This window comes from Aphelocoma coerulescens, chromosome 4 (genome assembly GCF_041296385.1).
Source record: "Aphelocoma coerulescens isolate FSJ_1873_10779 chromosome 4, UR_Acoe_1.0, whole genome shotgun sequence".
NCBI classification, from domain to species: domain Eukaryota; kingdom Metazoa; phylum Chordata; class Aves; order Passeriformes; family Corvidae; genus Aphelocoma; species Aphelocoma coerulescens.
Window position 1 is genome coordinate 51,990,855 of NC_091017.1, and position 25,081 is coordinate 52,015,935.

At 41.9% G+C, this 25,081-nt stretch overlaps 1 protein-coding gene across 4 annotated transcripts in view; it reads left to right on the forward strand.

The window, feature by feature from the left end:
* Window positions 1-25,081, forward strand: part of LNX1 (ligand of numb-protein X 1) — a 222,536-nt gene that overhangs the window by 104,708 nt on the left and 92,747 nt on the right. For 2 of the 4 annotated variants that reach the window (XM_069014102.1, XM_069014104.1), the window contains exon 1: window positions 10,150-10,287. The exons of 1 other annotated variant lie outside the window; for it this stretch is intronic. The gene's annotated coding sequence lies outside the window, so the exon portion shown is untranslated. Of the gene's footprint in view, window positions 1-10,149; window positions 10,288-25,081 lie in introns of those variants that run through there. One more of the 4 variants, XM_069014108.1, reaches the window with a different exon arrangement.

The following is a 25,081-nucleotide window of genomic DNA, read 5'->3' on the forward strand; positions in this document are numbered from 1 at the left end:
TTTGCAGTTCATAGAACATTTTCCTTTTTTAAAAATAAAATTAATTGGTTTTCACTTATTAAGCTTTTCACTAAATTACATTTTCTTCTGCTCTCAAGTCCTCCGTGTCTTCTTGTCTTTCCCTTTTACCCTCTCCAGACTTTTCAAAACCTGAATTATGAGTACCAGATTGCATGTAGAAAACTGTTACTGATTTTAACAGTGTCTCACTCACACCCTTTCTTTCTCCTTTCATCAAAACCTTCCATCTTTTCTTGCTGTAGCTTTGGAAGGTGAATGTTGCTTATCTGTCATCCCCAACTAGACCCTGCAGCTGATGATTTCTAATGTGGTCCCTACTCAGTTCTGCAGACAGAGGCTGTTTCTGACAACATTGCCATGCTTGGCTCTGGACACAGTCTCTGGAATAATGTATGGAGTTATCCAGATCACTCTGTTCAGCCACAGTGGTCTTCTCAGCAGAGCAAGAGGCCCTTAGTCAAATTAGTTTTAACTGAAAATTTTTTTAATTTACTTCTACTGAAGTAAAATGCCATGGTACTTCTTTTCAGCAGAGCCCATAAACACCCTGAAATAGAAAAGAAGTGAGCAAAAGACACTGTATCATACATGAGAGATAAAAATTACATCACTGATGAACTGCTTATAAGACAGCACTGAGGACAATGTAACACTCTTTTGGAGTAAATACGTTCACTTTCCGTAATGCACTGGCCTTCGGTTAGTCTGCAACAGTGAAAAGAAGTGGTGGCTTGCCTGAGGTCCTACATACTTGGTGCCAGATGGTCATCAGTGTCTTTAGAACCATTGCATGTAAACTTTATGAACTTTGCATTTAATTTTATTTTGAATTATATTCTCTTTACCAGGAGAATATTCTCAACAAGTTTAAGTTCAACAAAAGCCATTAGATAGTCCTTTATGAATTTCCTTTTAGAAGTTCTGAAATTCTGCATTTTCTATAGGAAAATTGGATGTTGTTTTTTAAAGGAAATTCATTATAAAAATTTTCAACACCTTTAAATAAGATGTGGATATTTCTTTTTCTCTTCACAAGCTTTTATTAAAGCTTTGACCAAACTAAAGTCATTCAAACACTGAAATTTCCATTCAGTATCAGCACAGAATTTATAGAATCATGCAGCCAAAAATCTGGAAGACATTGACTATATTGTACCCCAATCTTCAGCATTTGTAAGTCAGTTTAATCATGAGGAAACAAGAGACTGTAAAATTGTTTAGACATACAAATAAGTGAAAATTAATTGTGAGGAAATTTTTCTATCTCCATTCACTAAACAAATTCAATCAACGAGATGTGCTTAAGGTATCAATTGAAGTGAGCATCTAGGAGTATATTGTTTTAATTAGGAGATGGCAGTTTCAAATGCTACTTTTGAATCCAGTCCAAGGTTTTCAGTGTACGCAGACTGTTTCCAAAATACACTTTTAAATATTAGAGCTTCAACTTTGGTTTTAAGTACTGCAGTTTGATGAGCTGTTCTGGTCTGGGGCTAGTAAACAAGTCTAGAACGTGCTGGATTTCTCCCAGCAGAAAAATCATCATCCGCTTACTTTTAAAGTTGTCTGGATTTGTCAAGTCTGTCCTGCAATCTTTGTCTCCAGGATAACATGCAGTGCAGTCATCTCATGGGAATACGGAGATATTTTCAGTTGTAATAATAACATTCAAGTCAGCTTTGAGTGAAAAATCTTCCTTGTGGCTATAAAAGAGGTCAGCTTCCCTGAAGCTAAATTTTCACAGCAATCTGCAAAGCTTTTGATATATCACTCCTGTTGAATTTTAATAGGGACAGAGTGCTTGGGTTTGTATGCAATAAAGTTGTTTGATTTACATCCGGACCATGGGTCTGGTTTTTTGAGCTTCCCAACAACTGATGTACAGGTAAGAGCAAACTAGTATGTGTGTGCATACAAGACAGCACGAAATTGCTAGCTTTTGTGATTATGTTACTCATGGATTTAACTGGTCAAAAAAGATCTTTTCATCCTCATGTAATATTCTTCTTTAAGAAGAATATGAAAGAATATTGCATGGTTGTTAAGAAGATGTGCAGACATGAACAAAAAATTATTCCATGCTGTGTTTAGGCAGAAAAAAAATTGTGCAGTTCAAAGACGGAGATGCTTTTTAATATTTTTTTGTTTGTTTTGGTAACTTTAAAACTTCTTTTTGTTCCTCTGCTCTCTATTGCCTTTATCAGCCCAACACATTCTAACGTGATCAAGTTAAATAATATTCACAAAAAACCCTGCCCTTATCAACCCTATACTAGGCAAACACCACACTAGGAAAAATGTTGGTTTTGAGAAGCCCTATATTTCTCAAACCTTGAAGAGATTTTTATTTTTGAAGAGTCTAAAGAGCTTGTCAGGTGCAGACAACACTACAGGCAGTGTGTGTAGCATGGCAGGCGGCTTGTTGCCTCTTTATCCACAAACATATTTGGACAAAAATCTAAGACCCCTGCTGTCTGAGCTACTAGATGCCTTTTTCTAGGAGGGAGAAGCTGGTCTCTTCTGCTTTTCTTGGCACCTTTAAAAATACTTGGAGACTGCACAGTATCTGTCTTCTTACTGCATGTACTGGAGAAAGACCAGCTGTTTATGGTCAAAGCTGGGATCTTTGAACCCAGGCTTGCTTTATCCCCTGAAGATATTACGATGGTGAGTGTGTCACTCTGTCAAGAAGTAGAAGGGGTTTGAAACATGCCCAAAAAATTCTGACCAGAGGGGCCTGGTGTCAGAGGTCTGGAGGTGGGTACCACAGGGAGATGGAGAAGGAGGGAAGGGATTATCCACCTCCTAGGAAAGCTGAGAAATGGAGCTGAGTCACAATTTTCTGATCAGGCTGCCTCCAAGTTTCATAGACATTCTTTCCCATCAGGGCAGCAGGGCTCACCCTGTGAGCCATGGAAAGTCTCCCTGGCTGGATGAGGAGTCTTGCTGGCTGGAAGGGAGAAGACATTTCTGATTAGTCTTACTCCATCTGACAAGATCACTACTGTGCAGATTTCTCATAGCTGTAACAAAGTCCTTTCATCCCACAGAGGGGATGTAAGATCTGGTCTCTGGTGGGCTGGGTTTCTTTTCTTGGTGTGCTATGTAAAAAGTCAGAAAGATTTCCATTTTGCACTGCAGTACTGCTAGTCTGGTTGTTACATGACACTTTTTAAGAGCTATTTAAAATCTCAGCTGACTGAAATGTGTGGGAGAAAGTCTGTTTTGTATTTTGTCGCACAAAATATTATGTTTACTCTTTGCTAGATAAAAAAAAGCTAAACTCTTTGTTTTAATGTGGGCTAAGTCTAACAAGGGAATTTTTTAGGTTTCCAAATTTACAAAGTGTTCTTCCTGAGTGGTTAACTGTTCTCACATTTGTAAAAAGGAGGCAAGAGAAAACTACGAAAGAGTTTTTGAAAATTGCCCTGGACACTGATGGTTGTTTTCTGATTTTTTTTTCTTGGTCTAATTCAAGTAAAAGTTCCACAAGTCACAATATTGTGCTGCTCTCTCCTAAAAGTCTGCTATGAAAAGAAGTTCAATATTGGGAACATTTGTATGAAGTTGGTCTGTTTTGCATTATAAAGCATTTTTGCATCATAAAGCTCTGTACGAGGTCTTTACCTCCATCATTAAACATGAAGGGAAAGAAACTCAGCTGGCCTACATTGGCTTAGTTCCATGGCATTTACTGCTCTGAACAAGTTAAAGATTTCACCCTTTGCAATAAGATTCCTCCTTATAAGATTTATTTTCTTTTGGTAGTGTAAATAATCCTTGAAATATAAAAGAAAAAAACTGTATTGATTCAGCCTTGCTTAACTCCTGGAAGAAATCACGTGCAAGGCAAATTGCAAAATTGCATCTCCAGCTACAGCAGTCTGCAAGTGGCAGGACAGGAGGATGCTGGTGGCTGTCTGCCTGGCATTTGCTCACATGGCTGGGATAGCTGTAAGCTAACCTAAACACCTGCTTAGAGAGTGCACAGGTAATTGAATCTTAGCTTAAAGCCAGTGTGTGTAATAAAATATAGCCCTGTCCTCTGTGCAACCTCCCAGGAACCCACAGGCAGGTTTCTGTGGCAAGTCCACAGGCACTGGCCCTGCCTGGCTCCTGGCCACCCTGGCAGAACTGCTGCCACCAGCCAGGCATGATGAGGATTGAGTCAGTGACAACTGCAGCAGTGCTGATACCCAGACCCTGGTGCAGCAGCAGTATCACTGCTCACACGGTCCCAAAGCCAGGGCAGCCCACTCCTAACAACCTCTGCTAGGAAAGCCTGCTGATTTATTTATTTATAGGTTTATATCAACCAGCCATGAATTATTAGCTAAAATAACAGAAGAACCTGCCTTTCAGACTTATGGCAGTGACATTTGTCATCTTGTTAGAGCTGGAGCTTGATTTTGGCTCCTGCTTTGGTGTTCCTTGAGGTATCAAACAGCCATATTTTAAGATACATGAAGATGTCAGAAGTTGAGGACTGAAACCACAAACTTCTAAATACCCAGTCTGGCGTTTACTTGTACCATCAGGCTCCTCCTTTCTTCAGAAATCTCCTTCTAACTTTCCCATGTAGTTACCCACACAGTAAATGGGTGCTCCTCTTTATAGGACGCTTTCTTTGAGGGCCTGATAATTTTACTGGCTTCTGGAGCAGTTTTTTTGGTCCTCTGCTCTCTTTGTTTGAAAACTTCAAAAACTTTAAAAGCTGAGTTGCAGTAGCATGGAGAGTCCCAGCAGAGTGCTGTAGAGCTGCACTCCACTGAGGCTCCCAGGTCTCAGTTGAGCAGTTGGAGGGTGTGTAGGCATGGCATTCTGAAGTGGAGTGGACAGACGATTAACCTTCAAAAAAGAAAAGTAGAAAGCATGAAAAATCATTATTTGAGATGTCTGGCTAGCTGACTGTGAGGATCTGTGAAAGGGATGAGGTGGTCATTGTAGAGGTTATTCCATGAGCTAAACCAAGAAGGCAGGAAACTCCTGTCAGTTGCTTTGTGGTAGAGTAGTCAGACTGAGTTTCCACTTCATTCTGTCCTTTCTAGCAAAGAAGAAAAATGTGCACCATTTAAAGTGGTAATTTGGACCAAATAGACAAGCAAAGTCTCTGTAAGCATATGCTGGAGAAGTGCTGCCTCTCTTTAGCTTGATGCAACTGTTTTTCTATGCATGGGCTTAACCACTGTCAGCAGGAACAGTACATCCTGCTGGATGGGAAAAACACCAGGACAGAAATCCAGCCTGGAGTCAGAAAAAGAAAACCAGCCTAGGAATAAACAGTACCTGTCAGTCTCAATGACATAGTCATTCTGCTGCTTGCTATGGTGTTTTTCTGGTGCTCATTGCAAGTAATTCATACTCAAAAGGAACTCAACACAGGCTGGTAATTCTAGCCACCAGCCAAGATCTCCTGCTCCCCATATAAATGTGGTAATTCACAAGACATGGAAGTTTTGCTTTCCACAACTATGCACTGAAGGCAGAACCAGTCTCGTTTAAGGTTGATGGGAAGAGTTATGTTAAACAAGAGGTCAGGAAATGAACTGCACTGGCATGGTACAAACAGCAAAGTATCCTTGCTGCTCTTGCACTCAGTGCAGTGTAGTAGGCAGATGAAATCCATGGACCTCAGGGAAAAAGTCCTGAGTACGGGCTAGGCCAGGCCAGGAGTTTGCACTGGGGAAGGGGATGTTTGAGTGATACCTGTAGAAGGCACTGGCTTATATCCAATTCCATCTCACCATTACTGTATTTACCACTTCTCTCTGGTGCACATGGTGGTGTCTTCTTCTGTTGTGCTTGGAGTGTGGGCTATGTCCTCCACTCACCCTAAATAAAGCAGCACTGCTGCATTTTTCTCATTGTCTATATGGAAATTTTATTGTCATTTTTTCCTTCCTCCAGTGTAAGGAGGAAGGTGGGAAGATCTTTTCTTCTAGAAATGAAACATCTGAAAAAGAAAGGCCTCCCTAAAAAAAAGTAATATATTTTTCCTTCTTGAACTCTAATTTATCTGGAAGCAGCTCAAGCTTCCTTTCTCCCTCAGAGCCCAGGTCCTGCTCTCCAGCATGCCAAAGCACCTCTGGTACACTTGGTTTCACAAGAATTTTCAATGGTATCTGCTTTCTGGTAGCCCACCAAATGCAAAAACTTGTAGAATTGAGAAAGCCAAAAGAATGAGGTCAGGGCAGTAGTGAAGGGAATGCCTGAGAACATGGCCTGTGGCTGCTGCCTTACTGTACCAGGCAGCACTCCAACAACTTTTCCTTGATATTGCAAGCCTGAGATTTGCAGATGCCATGCCACACCATGTCGTATATGGCAGTGTTTAGCACTCAAGGACTGCTTACCTTGTTTCTGAGGTATCTTTAAATTGCTACATTGTTTTTTGCATTTTGTTGCTGTTTGTTTTTAAAAACCAACCAAAAGTGGAATCTGTTTGCAGTTGACAGAAGGAGTTAAGTGAAAAACTGTGTTTTCTTCCTTTGATTACCAAGCTCTTTCAGATGAAGCAATATAATCTTAAAAGATCTTTAAGTAGACAACCAAATAAGATATTTTAAATGGAGGACTTAATAAAAAGTCTTGAGAGAGGCTCTTTAGTTTTCCTTTTGAATAATCCCGGAGAGTTCGCCAGTAAAGTCTCCTGTTTTGATGTCAATTTCCTGGAGAACAAGGCACACATGCAAGCTCGAGCTCAGTCATTTCTCTCACATATGCATGTGCAAACATGGAGTTGCACAGGGAGCTTGCAGACAAAACCAGACTGTTGTGACAGGAGGCTATGACAGCACAGGTTTTGGTCACTTCTGATTCCTGTGTGATGTCACCCCTGGTTTTGGGAACTAGCTAAATTGCTTACTTGTTTAAGGGACTTCAGCAAAGAACTCACAATGGCAACACTAATTCAGATAATTTACTGCCTTTTTCTGCAGAACAAATGGACTCAGTGGATTTTTATTTTAGCCTAATCTCTTTTTAAAGTCTGATCAAATAGTTTGGGAATGTTGAGTTCCACATCTGAAATGTTGCTTATGACCAATCAGAAATACATAATGCTGTCTCTGTTCTTATTTTGGGTGAACTCTGTATTAAGCCAAGGACAGACTTGTAGGTCTCTGAATGTCCTGGTGCCAGCACATATTAATTTGCAGCTTTCTCATATTCTCCGTGATCACAGAAACATAGACAAAGCTTATGAAATAGCTTACGAAAGACTTTTACCAGCACTGTTATGAGAAGGACTCTGCTGAAGATGCAGCTTCAGGGTCCTTACATTAACTTCACTTCTTTTCCTTCTCCAAACCTGGGTAAGTTCTACTGCTAAGAACATTGTTTATAGCTGTGGGTACACCAGGGCTAATTACTGCACAAGAGCTCTCCATAATGGTCCATATAGCCAGGTACCCTATATTCAGAAATGGGCAATAACAAAAACCAGTGGAAGAAATAAAAGAAATTATGCAGAGTGCCTGAAGGCACCTTCAGAAACATTTACAGGTTGGGAAATCCTAAGTCATAATTTGAATATAAGATATTATGTTTAAAATATATAGTAGAATAATGCTCTGTAGCTCTGATCAGTTTAGGTTTTGATCAAGATGTTCTTTGGACCTTTTGCAGAGGTTGGAAATGTATTTCCTTGTGTTGGTTTTAAGCTTGTTGCTTGATAACCTGATTGCTGCCTATTTCCTCTGTGTTAAGGAAAAGGGAATAATCATCCCCTGTTTATTTGCCCTGTGTCTTTCATGATTTAATAGCCCTTCATTGCATCTCCTGCACTGTCTTGACCTCTTGCAGTTCTACTATTGCCTCCAGGGAAAAAAAAATCTCTGAATATATCCACAGATGAATGCAGTGAGAAAACATTTTCTTCTTCAAATCATTTCTGATATTTCATGTAGTGTCTCCAGAGCAACCTGTTGACATTTTCTCAGTGATACCAACATCTGTTTTCTTCATGGTAATGGCTATTTTAGAGCCTACTACAGGTACAGTTAGGGTAATTTTCCATAGTACACTGCTTTTAATGTATCAATCCAGTTGTAACATGAAAAAGTTACATAATCAAAACTCTTATGCCTATGCTAGATCTGAAAAAAAAAGTGTAAGTCCATGATAAGGCATGGCTTTGTTTTCTTAGTTTTAATTGTCCATATGTCATAACTCTGATTATCCATTTTGAGTCAGCTGTTACAAGCTGCAACGTATCTCCTAGGGCATATATACAATACGCTGTTCAAAAATGCTTGAATATGTCACACCTTCCATTTTGATGTAGTATTAATAGAACTATGTGAACATTTATAGGACTTCCATGCCTATTCTTGGGGTTTTTTTCTGATCTTTTTTCCCTGTCACTTTTTGGTGAATTTTCTGCCAACAGTTTAATAAATGGTTTTGAGAAGTTAATGATCTACAGCAGATGGCTATTGATTTGCAGGTTGTTGCAACTTCATGGGCAAAGATAGGATTTAAATATGTGTTGTGTTAATTATGCAAACTATGCAATCAAGCTACATATTGGATCTTAATTTAGGACTGGCTCAAGCACAATAGCTTTCTAATTGTATAATGTATGATGCTAATTGAATTGTTTAATGCAGCTGTTAACCATAAAAGGAGCATAGAGTTTAAATTCTCTCCTGAAAAAGTGTGCACCTGAGAGAAATGCTGTATTTAGAATGGGAATATTTGAGTGTTTTTAAAAAGGAGTCTCTTAGGACATGGCTGTGTTGCTGAACCATGCTTCTCTTCAAAGGCAAATGCATGGTTTTGGGTGGAGGAGGGAAAAGAGCAGTTTGTAGCTAACAGCAAAATTAAATTCCTTTCTGTCCAGACTTCCTCCACCTTGCTCATTCTGTTACTATTTCTCTCAATGGTTTGAGCCCTAAATATGGAGGGATTAGGATAACTATACACAGGGTCTGCTTATGTGTAGTTCTGCATAGACAAAAGGGTCACTAATGTGAGGCCTGAAATAGTTAGCTCTGTCACTGAGGCTGTGTGTTGTACACTTCGCTGCTGGCAGGCTGAGCTCTGTGTGCCACTTATCCTGCATGTGCGAGAACTCACCAGGCTTTGCTTCAAAAATTATTGAAATGACCTTGCAAGTAGCCAATTAATTCTATTTAAATACTTGTTAATGGCCAGAGAACAAGCACAGTGCAAACTAAAGCTAAATCTTCAAATCCTGTTTTGCCAATAATTAGACTCAGGGCCTGCAAGCAATGACCTGCTATTACGGTTTGCCTGAAAACCCTGACATTTTTCCCCTGACAAAAGTGGTATTGAATGCAGGGCTGTCATGAGAGAACTGCAGTTGCATTCATTGACAGTATGCCCGAGGGTAAAAGACTTGCATATACAAGGTGTAGAAAATACTTAATTTACTTGTTAAATCAGTTGTGTCTGCTGTTTCCCATTAGCAAAAGTCTTTGCCAACTGTGACTGTAGATCCTGCTAAAGCTTCATGGAAACAGTTTCTTTTTGCTCCTGTTTCTGTAGGTTGGATCTTAGTTCTTTGTGTGTTGCAGAAATTTTGAGTGGAGGTTTCTGAATATGAGAAGGAAGAAACTGCTCTCACCTGGGTTGCCTGGTTGAGCAGAGCTGAACTGAGCCACTCAGGTGACAGCAATGTGCTCTTCTTTTAGATATTCAAACAACCCAATGGTGCTTTGCCTGCCAATGTCTAAAACCTGCCTGGAAGTAACAAGTAAAGCATTCTATATCTGCCTTTGAAGGGAGATGTGTGCCTGTACTTTCTGGTTTGAAACGATTCTGTATGTAGCACTGTAAGAGACGGTCCGAAGAGCCCTCATCTGCCTCACAATCACCGCCAAGGACAGAGACTGAACGTAAGGAGTCCTGGCCTGGCTGAGGTGGGAAGTCTGCCAAGTGTTGCCTGCAGGTGTGCCCACTGGGAACTGGTATGCATTCCTAAGGAAAATTAGTGCAGGTCACAATGGACTGCGTCGTTCTTGTTGCCAAAGCAGGAAGGACTGCGCTGAAGTGGAAAGGAATGACTTGTCCCGTACGACCTGTCCTGTACACCTGTCCTGTACACCTGTCCTGTACCTGTTTTCCCAAAGCAATGGGTCCCATAACAATGGCTGTAGATTTCCCCCACCTCTTGGCCAGCTGCCCCTCGTTTCTGAAAAGGACTATAAAGGGACTTTCTGAAATAACTGAGCCCGAGATCTCCCCATGGAAAGAAGACGAATCTATTGGCAGAAGACCACGAGGACTTCATCTCACCCATTGGTAGCTATTTCCCCCCCTCTTTCTTCATCTCTCCCCTTTTACTTTATTTTCTTTGTCTCTCTCTCTCTTTCTTTCCTATATTGCATTACTGTGTTGTGGGCACTTAATAAAGGTGCACTGTTCTGATTAAAACTGAAATCCCTTGTGTCCTTTTACACTCTGAGATCGATAAACGAACCATCACAATCCCCGCTTGTATTAGCAGATCGTGACAAGCACATACCTTTCTAAAAGGCTTTGTTTGTGGACCAGTAAAGTACTTTCCATGTAACGAGTTTCTTAGCTGTAGCAAGAGACTTTCTTTCCTTTTCCGTTTGTCTTACCATGTGTTTGCACTTTGCTTGCATGTTGTGGTTGTTTATGGTCAATACAGACATACTACAGGTTTAATTATATATATAATCTAAGCGCCTAGACCATGAAGAGTTTTCATGACAATATGATGCTATCCTAACAGAAAAACTAAAGATAAGTAAATTCTCAAATGGCACATTATTTCTAGTCTTTTTTTCACTCTACATTTATGTCACTACTTGATTTGTAAAGTTACAAAACTTTAACCCAAAATTTGGTTCTTATTCTTTGTACTTACAAGCCAAAATTATTTAGGCAAAGCCAAACACTCTGAAATGGATTACATGGCAAATTTGCTCAGACATTGCTGCTAGACTTCAAACTATTGGACAAGAATACTCATTTCTAAGACCTTTTCATTGTTCCACTATGGACAGGCAAAGTTGGATGCAGGATACCGTTACAGTGCAGATACTTCAACACGTGTATTAGATAACGAGGCCCGTGGAAAAGAAATCTATATATGGACAGATTCTTGGTAAATGTTTCAGAGATGTTTATTTCTCCAGCTGCATGGCCGGGGCTCTGCCGAGGAACTGAGGCAATCATGGGACCGAGGGTCCTTGCCTGTGCAGGGGAACACAAAACAACCAAGGGGGAATGAGGCTGACCAGGGGCTAGGGAAACTCCATGCCTCCCCCCCAGGGCCCCTCTCCCAGGACCACATGGCAGGGGGGGAGACCCCAACAGGATACCCTTTTTTATTCTCTAGAACCAGATGATGTGGAAGAAAATCTGCTTTCAAAAGCAAAAAGTTATGCCAAAGAGAACATTTAGCCTCTGAGTGTCTTAGCCTGGTTCACCAGTTGTTTCAGATATGATCAAGAATAAAGATTCCCTTGTGTTCACATGGCTTACCTCATTGTAGAAGTAAGACTTGGCTTTTAAGCTTAAATTTAACCAGGGATCCAAGCTATCCCAAATAGTGTTTGCAAGGTTGTAATCACCATTCTTTCATAGCTTCATCCATGGTTTGTGCTTCAGGAGAGTAATGCATCACCACTGTGTCCTCATCTGCTTAGTATCAGTTAAATAATCATGAGGCCTATGGAAAGGGTTGTTACAATTTTTTCCCCCCTTAGAGATCTGATTAGAGAAAATGAAATAATTACAGGGATTATCATCACCCCAAAAGCAGTACTATCCCTGTGCTTGATTGTTCACTAACAACTATAATGTAGGTCATGTAGGAATTAGGGGTCCTTCCCTCCAAAAAGGTGGTGGGATCAAAAGCCCAACTGAGGTGGATCTACACCAGTGCACACAGCAATGGAAACAAACAGGAGGAGCAGGAAAACTGACCCAGTTGCCATCACAGAGACATTTCCCCCAACTGAAATGCTGCAATGGATGCCTATAAACACTTCAGAAGGAACAGGCAAAGAAGGAGACCTGGTGGGTAGCCCTATATGTTAGAGAGAGTTTTGATTGTCTAGAGCTTAATGATGGTGATGATAGAGTAGGAATTTGGGGAAAGGCCAACAAGGCAGGTATCCTGGTGGGAGTCTGTTGCCAACCGCCCAACCAGGACAAAGAGGCAGATGAAATATTTTATAAGCTGGGAGAAGTCTCACAGTTGCTGGCCCTTGGGGGAGACTTCTTCTTATCAGATGTCTGCTGGAAATACAGCACAGCAGAGGACACAGCCTAGGAGGTTCTTGGAGTGTGTGGCAGACAACTACCTGACACCACTCATGAATGAGCCAGGTCCACCACTGGACCTGGTGTTTGTAAACAGATAAGGAGCAGTGGTGTTTGGAGGCCTCTTGGGCACAGTGGTCACAAAATTATAGAGTTTTGATTCATGGAGAAGTAAGGAGGGACTCAGCAGATCTGTCGCCTTGGACTTCTAGAGGCCCTGTTTACGAGACCAGTTGAGAGAAGAGGGGATCAAGTGCCCCCTCAGTCAGTTCACAGATGACAAGAAGTTGAAGAGAAGAAGTTGAGCAGGAGTGCTGATCTGCTGGAGGGCAAGAAGGCTCTGCAGAGGGAACTGGACAGGCTGGATCAATGAGGAAAAATTGTAAGAAGTTCAATAAGGTGAAGTGCTGGGTGCTGCCCTTCAGTCAAAACAACCCCAGGCAGTGCTACAGGCTGGGGTCAGAGTGGCTGGAAAACTGCTCAGTTGAGAAGGACCCGGGCAGAGTGGCTGGAAAACTGCCCAGCTGAAAAGGACCTGGGGGTGCTGGTTGACAGCAGTTGAACATGAGCCAGCTGTGCCCAGTAGTTTGGTTGTGCTGCTCTATTCCCTCTGAGCAGAGCTGCTCCTCTCTAGGTGAGGTGATTGGATGGCTACGGATGAGCCATCCAATAGGCTCACAGGAGATAGAGGAGATGCAGGCTGTGCAGGCTGTATGTGCAGTGTCAATAAATAAATGCAGGGAATGCTTCAGAAGAGGGAAGAGGTTATGTTAAGGAAGAGAAGAAGTGGATGTGTCCCAAGAGGAGAAGGAGGAGGCAGGGTGGGATGACCATGTCCCATGAAGAGCCCCCCAGATGTCCAAGGTAGACATCTCACACAGCACAGAGGCTGCTTTGCCCCTCTGCAGCTGTGAGGTCATTTCAGGAATGGTCCTGGTAGGCTCCAGAGGAAGTTAGACAGCTGCACTCTGCCCTTGAGATGAACATCATGACGTGATAGAAAGACCACAGGGAGGAGAGCAGTAACCAGCAAACATGGCAGATTCCTCAGGGCTCCTGTTGTTGACAGGTCTAGCTAAGGCGTGAGGGAATATACTGTTATTCCCGGAAGCTTTAATGATTTTAGCAGTTGGCTTGCAAGGAACCTGGATTTTTTTTATTTTCCTGCACTGTAATAACAGATTTCCTGGGGTGTCATGAATACATTATACTCACTTTGCTGTGATGCTTTAGATTTGATTTGACCTCTTTCTTTTTTTTACAACAGTGTGATCTCTTGCTTAATTACAAACACAACTCTTTTTCTTAGCAATTAGAGATTTTTAGTGTAACTTGTGTGTAATTTTATACAAGTGCCTGAAAGCCAGACTGCTAACTCCATTTTCTCTAAGAGAGGTTTCTTGCTTTGGTGAAACTAAGCACCTTGGTTTCTAGTGTGGTTGAGAAGGGTGAGGGGAAACGCATGTCAGTGTATGTCCCATACACACATGATTCTATGTAAAATGTGTTTTTCTGTATACATGGTAATGGAACATGGGTATAATTTCTGTTCTCATTCTTATGATTTGGTGGCGGGTTGTACGTGTTTATAGTAGATGCATTCAAGTATCATGCAGGCCCAGCCTGTACTTGGTATTGTGGCCAGACTGGTGCTTTCTAGGCAGCTCTTGCAAGTGCTCAAGATTAGGTCAGAAATCTAGGGATATTCAAGGAAATTCACAGTGGTAGGTTGTTCTTACTGCTACCATTTTTAGGTCCCAAATAAACCTCAGCAGAATATTCCTTGAACATCAAGAAACAAGGTTTTTTACGTTTTTCTTGACCAAGCACTGGCACAGGTTGCCCAGAGATGTGGAGTCTCCATCCTTGGAGATACTCAAAAGTCATCTGTAAGGTCATGGATTGCTATCTCAAGGTGGTTCTGCTTGAGCAGGAGGGTTCCAGAGGCCCCTTTCAACCTCAGGTATTCTGTGGTTCTGGGATTCTGCTCCACATTGGAGTTATTTTGTACCTGTTCATGTTTAGCAAGACTTCATTAACCCCCCCCCCCCCCCTGCATTTTAAGCGCATCTATCATTCCCCTAAGAAGAAGTAACTAAAGGAATGAATTTTTTTTCTAGGAAGATATGAAGTCTCAAGATACTTCAGTCTGGTATATCATCTGTGCTTCTTCTGCCTAGATTTGATTTACTCAGGACTAATGGCAGGCCCTCTAACAAGAGGATTATTCATGTGGAAGTTCCTGCTGCTTTCTGTCTAGCAGAGATGGGCCAGGCAATTCCTAGGGCTTGGTGTAATCTTTTTTCTACTAAATTCTTAATTAACTTAGCAAAGCATGCCCTGTATTTGATCTAGCTCAACCATCACTTGGATAGCTCACAAAGTTGGGTTTTCTGAATTGGAAAGGAATGCAAAGCACCCAGACAACATTGGCGCTGCACTGTGAGAAGGGAAGAGCTCCACTGCATCAGGAAAACAATCCATCTGGTGCTTTTCATCTTGATCTGCAAACAATTAGCATCGTCAAATTGCCCGTGCCTGTTCCTTGGAACCTGTGATCCTCATACTCTTACCCCAACTGTTTCAGTGCAATTTTCCCCTTCGAGTTTTATATATAAGTTTGAGTTACAAAGCAACTAGTAATGTCCTAGTGTAGAGGCATTTTATTGATGTGCTAAGAGAACTAGTTTCCTTCTCATCCCAGTACCAGGAGGCAACAAGGGATCTCTGTAGGAAAAAACAGGGTTCTGAGACCATCCTATGCACCGGAAGCCAAGTATCCTGTGGGAGCTCTGGCAGTGGTCTGTGCCTCTCAGGTCTAGGTCCTTTGCTCCTGGGCTGTCACTCTTGCTTCCTTCTTGTCCCTCTGCTCTGATGCATTCCCCCTGGCTTGAAAATGCCTCAGCACTGGGGCTTCTGCCACTTCAGTATGTTCATGACTTAGGGCAGATCCCTCTTTCCACACATGTACATGGCACCGTGAGGTGTAAATCAGGATGAGCAATGCAGTCCCATTGCAGACTGAGGAAAATGTCTGCTTTTCCCAGACAGAAGAAAAAGTAAACAATGACAGGCTGACAATATTTGCCATACAGCAGTCCTGTGTAGCCTGTGATTTGCAGTCCATGGCTGATTCATAACACACTGGAAGATGAAAGGAGACATGATAGGTACAAAACACCCTACCTTGTGGTCATAGCAATGGGAACATAACTTTTCTCATTGGCAATCCCCGAGAGAAAGAGTGCAACTTATAACAAAAATAGATACAAGGATAGTGGCTTCTCTTCCCCCACAGTGGTAGATTACTCTTTGATTTCAAAATGGCTGGAAAACACTGCTTTCAAGCATTCTGACTGCTAGCAAGAATTGATCCTCTGGGAAATAGTCAATGTCAAGCATAAATAAGTTTTGAAAACACACTGGCTAAGGGCTGATTGTGACCAGTGAATATTGGTAAGTGAGACTAGCTGATTTATGTTTTCAAATACTGTTTAATTAAAACAGACTTACTACTGCTATTGACTTTGTGCCTGTGGCAAAGCCCAAGGCAGGTGGCTGGCTGTTACAGAGGAGCAATTCCTGACTACTGTCAGAGGGGCTGCTTTCAGCAGTGCTTGTGGAAATTGCACTGCCTCTTGTGCTATCTAGTCAGCTTATTTTTGGATGAGAGCGCAAATCTTCTGGCAGGTCTGTGGTTGCAGTTACAAGGCTGGGGATGATAGTGAGAGTTGGGGCTGGAAAGGGCTCTTTCCCCTGGGGGAACACTGGGGCTGCTCTGCAGCTGAAAAAATGCAAGGGTAAATCCAAGTCAGACAGTACTGAGAGGGATTCTGGTTTCCAGGGGTTTTTCTGACCAAACCCCAAAATATTTGTTTGTTGGGAAACAAACGAAGAGGTTTTTGAGTGTCACCTTTACAGAACAGTGGAGCAATTAAGGAATTGGTCCACTTGTCCTGTCACTACCTTGCCCAAGGCAGAGGCAGTCAGGAGGACCTCAGCGTCTCCTTTTGAAGTTGTTCCACTTTGGATAAACAATTAACATTTACTAGAAGAGGGACTGATGCTCAGGAAGTCTAACCTCTCAAAAGAAGACCTGCCAGGCTACTGATTCATGCACACACGTGTGTTCTCTCTCAATGAATAGTTAATGTTTTATTAAGGGTGGAACAGTTCCAAGGGGATGATTCAAATCTTCTCCCTGGATCCAACACTTGGCTTTCAGCTAATATGCTTTTTGTTCCATTAGAAATGTCATTGCTTTTACACAACTCCTTCTTCTTCTCCTCATCTAAATGCCCTTCTTTGTTTCAGTTGATTTTTGTTTCATTACTTGCTCAGACCCTGCCCTCTCCTTTGCTCCTTGACCCTGAGAGAAGGAGATCTGTGCCTCTATTATATTTGAGATTAGCTGAGTCTGCGGAAGGGCCAAAGGTAGGTTTTCCTCTGAACCAAGCTGGGGAGGGCTAAAGTTTTCCCGTCTCCACCTGCCTCCTGAGGCATTCGGAGCACATTGCCCCTTGCCTGCTCCACATGCCCTTGACGAGCCTGTAGGTGCTTGGCACTTCTCAGCAGCCTGTTCCAGAAATTAGCAGATGTGCAAGGGTGCATTCAGTCCTCATCAGACTCATTTTCACCACTACCCTACTTTCACCTCTCTCAGGGTGGTTTTGAAGGAGGAAACACAAACTACAAGTGGAAACCAGCATGTGCAAGCAGTGGGGTCATGCCACATTGCTTTGCAAATGGAGAAGCCCAGAGGGAAATCCTGAGCTGAGGACATACACATCACCTTTATTCTGTGGAAAATAGCCCCAGCCTGAACCTGAACCTAACCTGGATTCACATGAAAAACATCTGCTTTTTGGGACTGTGGTGTGTTACTTGGGCTGTGGTGTTTCAGCCTGGGTTTTTGTGTAGAGGTTGTAGATACATTTCTCTGCCTGCACGGTGACATTAATATGCATGTTGTTGCACAACATGCCCTGTTCTCTGGGGCTGGAGGTGGGTGGAGAAAGTGAAAGTAGAAGTGAAACAGCTGGAAGAGATGAGGTTGTTGTCTCTGCACTGGCTTTTGGCTGACAGGTTGGATCAGTCACAACCCAGAGGAGAATTAATGGCCACTTGGTGGCTGATAGTAAGATCAGTGGCTAAGTGGCACTTACAGGACTGGTAACTAATTGAACTGCAGATGTAGCCATGAACATTATTCATTGACCTTCTGCTTTTCTTGGTTCCTTCTGTCTTTTGGCCAACAGGTCTCTTCTAGCCACTCTCTCCATCCCTGAAGATGTCTCTTGTCTGCTTTACCTCCAAGTGGTGATAGGAGAGCTGCGTGAAACCATTGAAAGAACTCCCATGGTAACTGGCTCCTTGGCTAACCAAGCCACATCTGTTGCAAACCACAGCAACTGCATTGATATCCCAGAGCCATTAAACTGTTCCATATGGGAAGTTTTGCCATGTACATACCCTTGTCCACAACAAAGCCTAGTAAAGGAGTTGTGATGTTAGGAATAAACAAAACAAATCAATACAACAGTTAACATATTGGGAGAACATGTCTGCAGTCTGCTGGTTGTAAATTATAAATTCCAACTGCCCACTGTGAAGTTGTGGGAGAGGAATGTGAGTGACACCAGCACCTACACTCAAATCTCAGATCAGTTGCACCACCTGCTTTGAGTCAATTTGGTAGAAAGGGTTTTCATGATATCTACTATTCTTCATGTGAAGCAAGTTGATTTTGTGGTTCAAAATGTGTATGGCTTTGCAAATTGACCTCAACTCTAGATTTCTGGTGTTTCTAAGAGGACAGCTATTGTGTCCTTAACATGTTTTCTCAGTTTTGTTGTTGTGTCCTCCCCCAGCATGAACTCCACTTCCTGGCTCTCTGAATAAACTTCCTCTTACAATTTAACACCTTATTATGGTCTCCACTATTGGTTATGGATTTTTCTTATCCTAAATAGCATTTGAGGTAACTTGGGCTATGCAGAATGAATTCAGGTTATACTATCCAAGCCAGCTTAGGCTAAGTTTTGCCATGGTAGGGAGAGAAAATTAATGATGTAATTACACTGAGATTTAGTGACAGGTTAAAGGCCAGGATCTCAGAGGAAATGCAGTAAGAAGGAAAAGTCATTCTGCTTTTGAAAACCATAGCCAATGTTCCCTCCAAAACTTGCCAGCTGTCATTTGCCTTCTGTTTTGCCAATGCTTTTATTAGTTACTTTGTAAAGGTGCCAAAGAGACCAAAGAATGTGGGAGCTTTTTTTCCAAGTGTAGATTAAGTCTCTCCTAGGTGTGGTGGTTGTTCAGAGATTATGCTGTAAGAAAAGACAAGCTGTGCCACCTTGGGATAGGGAAATTGCAGCATAGTAGCCCCAAGCCAGAGAAAGAGATATGAGCTGCTTCACCCTCGTTGGAGAGGTGATGCTCACTCTGAAATGCATGGACAGAGTCACCAAACTGAAACAAGCTCTGATGATTTTCTCATGTAAACCCCTGCTGTACTGCCTTGCTGGCCTTCATTTGGTCTGTGCAAAACACAGCCCACCTGCAGGTTTTGCACATCTGGTCCCTACTGCTGCTTGGCTGACTTGGGAGTGTGTTGGGAGCAGAGACACACAGGCCGTGTCCCACTGCGAGCCTCACAGCATGCCTGTGTGTGTAGTGCAGCTGGCAGTTTGGATATGGAGTTGAAATGCAGGTCTCTTTCGAGTGGTGGGGTTGGGCTGGGGATCCTGCAACTTCCAACTGATTTAACTCATGAAGCATCTCTGCCTCTGCCAGAAGTCTGCTGCCTTTTTTGTGTCTTTACAGAAGTCTTGTCCTCTCTTTCCCTAATAATACCATCTCCTTGTGGATCCTAACAGATCCAGGCAAACTGAAATGATTATGCTACCAGCAGGGTATCAAATCTCCATTTTTCATTAGAGACTTAGAATATGGGTTTTAAAAAAAAACCCCAAACAACAACATCCAATGAGGAAAACATTCTGGGAAGCTGGTGTTCTTCATGCATAGGTCAAAGTCAACCCTTCCCTTTCAATAGTTGAAATGCAATTAGTAAGATACAGCTGTGACTCATTTGGACTCTCCCCTGAAGATCTGTGTCCCAGGGGCTCGGAAAGGAGGCTGCTCTACACCAGCTTGCAGGAGTATAGGGGACGCATAATTAGCAGCTGCTTTCAGGATACTTCCTAGTCTTTTCAAGTAGCAGATATTTTAAGATTTTTCTGCAGAAAGTAGAAAGAAATATTCATCATTTTATTTCTACTCTTAAGTGCTCTTTTCTAATTTTCTGGATCTGGGCAGGTGTTTGCATTTTCTTTCCTGTTGTAACTGTCACACTTTAACTCCTATTTTATCTTTGTGAAAGGCTATATTTTTATGATTTTGTGGAACACGTTCCACAAGTACTTTCATTTTCCTTCTGGACGTGTAGTAACTTGGTTTTAAAAGGTTATCTTCAGTACGTCAAGGTATTCTGAAGAGGATTTTCCCCATTTTTCATGACAGCAGTGAACAGGTAAATCAAAACACTGGGTTTGAAGCACATCAGACATCTCTTAGGGGAAAACACTGTCACTTTATAGGCTTTCTTCTCTGAAGAATAGCAACAACACAGATGTTTCATCAACTGTATTTTCCCTGTCAGATGAAGGAAATTCTGGTCACCACTGTGTTTCTTATTCTGCATGGGTGTACTTCTGCAGACAGCAAGGGTAGTTTGGAGGTCTGTCCATGCCCCACACTCACTGCAGCCCAGGCAGCTCTCGTATATACGAAGGACGCTGGCAGACACCACTGCCTGAGCACCTGTACTCCAGCTCACCAAAGCTGCAGAGCAGATGAGAGAGCACCGTGGCAAATCCTGTCCTTCCTCTCTCTACCAGGTTAATGTAAAGCAACTTCCCACTCTTTTACAAAAGCTTTTTCGTCAGGAGCTTTCAGTTTTGTGTATTTTTTTCTCTCTGATACCTAATCTGGAACAATTTGGGGTGCCATGTATTTCACAGTCAGCAGTATTTCAGCAATGGTTGCCCATGAACCTACATTTTCATGAATGCAATTTGCTAAGATGGAGATAGTTCTCAATCTCAACATGCAGAGAGCAGTGGAGAGCAGAGCCTCTGGCCCTGGTTCAACCAAGACACAGCTGAAGTTCCACCAGCGGGAAGAGAGAAAGGATGACAGGGTTACTGCTGAACCTCTGCTGTGGGAAGGTGTCTTTTCTACTGAAGTAACGCTGGCCAGCAATCCTGTTTGAGCAGCTCCAGGACCAAGACCAGAGTGTGAGACCTCTTCCATCCCTGCAGCCATGCTGACTGCAATGTAGGCTGGAAAAGACCTAAAGAGAATCTTCTCTTATTAAAAACTGGTTGTTACATACATCACACTAGAACGGATCTTCCTATGATCTGAGAGAGAAGGGTAAAAAAACGACACCAGGAAGTTGGTCATAGAAACTGCTATCCAGAAAAGAGTGTCTGCTAAGATATTATTCTGCCTGGTAAATGAGCCAAAACCCAGCCACTTACTGTCAATATTTTGGATGAGAAACCTGGGGGGATAGGGGGGTGGGGGGCGTGGAGGGGGGAGGGCAGAGCAGGGTTGGAGGCACTGAGAGGGACTGTTTTGAACAGGATTTTGCCAATGCTAATGATAATCTGCCAGAAATATTTAATATCCACTCAACTTACCTTTTGTTGATATTGAACTAGCACTCTGTGAAGTGACTGAGAGTGGTGGAAGGAAGATGAAACAAACAGATGAAAAAATAACACTGCACAGTGTAAAGCAAAGAGATTGTGTGTACCCTTTTAAAATGAAAACAAAACCCCCTTTCCATTAAAAAAAGAGCAAGAGTAATTTTTTGTGTGTGTTTTAACATGAGAGCCACAATAGTTTGTAAAATGATGTTTCAATTAGCTATGATTTATTTTCTGCTGTTACGCACTTTCCTTTTCCACAATTGTTGTGCTGTGACCTACAATTGCATTCTAATATTTTGGCATGACTTTTGAGTATACAACAACAGACACTGTGAGGCCATGCAGCATATTCTGGTTGATCTCTGAGATCCTTTCTGAACGAGTGATTTTAGCCTTGAGAAACTTATTTGTGAGATAAAGTTAAAGAGAGCAATTCTCGTTCATAAGACCTCTCTTGCCTTTTAAGGAAGACCTTTATAGTCAGTTATCCCCTTGTTTCCTGTCAATTTTTTTTCATAGAGAAGCTGAACTGGGGTGCTGCCCACAACCCTCTCCTCTGAACTCTCATAAATGAGCAGGAACAGTCAGTGCAGTTCCAGCTGGCCAGTAAATGAAGTGTGACAAAAAGCTTTACCTCTCTATTTTAAAACAGAACAAAGCTTTAAACTGCTGTACATAGAGAGATTACAGACCTTGAAACAAATTAAAATAGCATATATCCTGTGTAGCAGATGACAAGAGATGAATATTTCAGTCCTTCACAATTTTTACTCAATTTTCCTCAAGTGTTTTATACAGCTCTGTGAGACACCTAAATTGCTACAGGATACCCTCTCAGCAAAGATTTCCAAGAATATTGCCAATTTTCAATACAGAGAAAGAGAATACTTCAGCAAAAACAACATCTTTAAAACACAGCCCCTCTTTCCACTTAAAAGTCTGACTGTACTCCAGTAAAGGAATGAAGTTAGGGTACAGTCAGACAACTTTGAAATTATATAGTTTTGGGCATGATTAATGCTGCAGACTCCTGTCAGGTATCAGTTAGCATCAACTGAAAATACTTATTGGTTCAAATTGCCTGGAGAGGCTCTAATTCAGTAAGTGAGAAGGCAGAGCTCAGCAAGAGGAATGGGAAGCAGGATGTACTCAAAGTACCTGGTTCCGAATACGTAAGTTTAGTAACTCCAGACTGATACTTCCAACCTCTGTTGACAAACCATTGGTAAGGCTTGTGATAACACCAGTGGCACAGGGAAACTCATCACTGTGTATGTCTAATAAGACGAAGGAAATGTGTAAATAAATCATATAGTAGTGACCTGAAAATAGAGGAGCATCTTTCAGTGGTGCTTTCTTTTGGGTTTTTTCTCTTATAAAAAGTTATTGAAATATTGTAGTGTTCAGCCTTAATTTTCTCAACAGATACAGTTAAGACATTCAAAAATACATAGAGAAAACTCCTCCTTCCCATGCAGGCACATGAAAGATGGTCAGATTTCTGCTGTTTTCATTTTAACAGCGATGTTGAACAGGTAGCTGCTAAATGAGCATAAGAGGATGTAAACCTGTTTTTTTGAAGTCCTCATATCCTCCTGGAGTAGAAAAAGGGACGTCTTTGGAATGGGTGGTGCAGAATTTTTCTGCTTTCATGGAGAATAAAGCCCTGCAAACATTTGACAAACAGATCTCTCACTTGATGATACAGAGGACATAGTTTTGGCAAAGAGCCAAGTCAAATCCTCTTGTGATCACTATAAAGCTTTGAACAGACCCTGTATGAAAGTGGAACAAAATGGAGTTTATTCTTTCAAAAAACCAAACAGAAATCCCCTTTCAAAATCCAGCAGTGCCATTATCTTTGCCTTATATATGTTTGTTCTCAGTCCCTGAGAAAAACTTTTCTAATGCCATCAGGAACTCAGCCTCCCTCTAAGGTGAGTGACTGCTTAGTCATGGTGTACAGGAAGAACTTAAAGGACAGAGAGAGGGAGGTACCAGGCATGCCTGTGCAAAAAGAAATTGTAACCTGGAGTCTGCTGCTATCAGTAAAAACCTGTAATTCAAATTCCACTGTCCTTTTAGAGTTGTGTTGGCTGTGAAGCAAAGCTGCACATGTAACTTTCCATCTGTAATGAGGATGCTGCTATAGCATCCTTGGAGGATGAACATTGTGAGAAGTGACAGAAGCCTACAGCTTAAAATTATCAAATCCGCAAACCAAACCTGCAAAATACTTCACAAAACATAAAGCTAAGTAAAAGGCAACGTCTCAGCAGCTAGTAATTTCAGCATGAAGCCTGTTACTAGACACACTATTTCCCTAACCACCCTAAAAATCTGTTAACATCAGAAATCATGAATCAGCATTATTTATCATAGTGCAGGTTCGTCAGTTCTTTTATTCTGGGTCATAAGCAATTTTTCTTACTAATATATTTTTTTTAATATTAGGGATACAAATATCTTATTTGCTTGTTGTTTCTTTACTGCCTTCTTCAACATGTGTTTCTTTTGTATTGCTTACAATTCTGGTTTTACAGGAGATTATGTTCTCCCTTCTCCTCCTTCTAGGTGTGTACTTGCTTGAGCTGCTGCTGTGTGACAGCATAGCTTTTCTATCTACAATGCTGAAGCTCATACTGTCTTTGCTATAAAACCAGTCCCCCAGTATTCAGATCAAGTGTGCCATTTCCTCCTCTCAGGCTGTGATATGAATGTGTTCTTTTATATGCTACAACTGGAAACATTTGGGAGTTTCAACAGGATCAACTTTTATGAAGTTACATGTCCCTTGCAGGTGACACTGCTGTTGCACAGGGAACTTACTCTTTCCATTTCCCCTCATATCTTTAAACCCCTGTGTGAAGGCCAGGCAAGGCTGTTGCCTGGCATAAGCTTGAGCATTAAGAAAGATGCCTGATTAATGCATGTGCACATGCAGCACTCCACAGAGATGTGCCTGTTAACGTTGCTGCCGCTGTCAGTAATGTGCGTTCTGGAAGACAGGATGCTTAGCCATGCTAAGAAGTGGAGCACAGGCCATGCCTGGGGACATTCCTGTGGTGTTCAGCCCTAAGACAGATGTAAAAATGGAGTCTGCCTTGTTTTCTGTCCTGACAGTTTTTATATGGGAACTGAGCAAAGTATCATTAGAGAGTGAACTATTTTTAGTGAGTGGATGCTTTGCTTGCTAATCCCTAATTTTGGCAACTGAGAAGCCGTACATGCTTGCTCCTATCATAGGTAGCACCCAGAAAATGCAAGCAGTTGTATCACTACCTAGACTACATGAGGATGCTGTAAGAGAGTAGATATAACCTCTTTGGTGTGACTCTTGAAATCTCATGCAAATGCCTGAATTTAGGCATCTAGTGTTAGAAGAGAGATCCCAGAATACCTGAGATATCCACATAGAGCTGGTAGCAATGTCACAGGAACTACAGAAGGTCCATGTGATGATGGAGGACAGGCATCTTCAGCATTTGAGTGTCTAAAAGGGCATGAGAAGCCCGACAGTTGAGTTGCAATCCTAAGTCAGGAGGTGTCAATAAAAACATGGTTCAATCCTTAACAAGTTGTTTTCTCTAGATAATCAGTGTCTGTCAATGGGAACACAATTCAGCATGAAACAGGCATAATTTCAATATTTTTGGTTGTGTTTCAGCCTTTTGTTGTGGAAAGAAACACCTCTGTTAGGGGTTATGAAAGCTGTCAGCTACAAGGTGATATTTGAGCTCAGTTAGCAGGCCATGCACACTGCCTTAATGCCTCAGAAACAATGCAAATGTTTCAAACCAAGGCTTCTTGCAACACATTTTTGAAATAATAATAGTAATAATAAGAATAATTGGATTTGTCTTGCTGTGTTGCAGAGATGCTCTGTTGCAGAGATACTGTGTTCCCAGCTAGTTTAAAGGCTGTGTGGTTTGCCTTGTCCCTTCAGGAATAGCTGCTTGGTTTCTGCTGAGGAAGATGAATGGTCCTCACTCTCCCTTGGTCAGGTCAAGAGCTGAGCAAATGCACAGAGCTGATAGCCTCGGGCAGTTCATCACCTATGGATCAACACCACTGCTTGC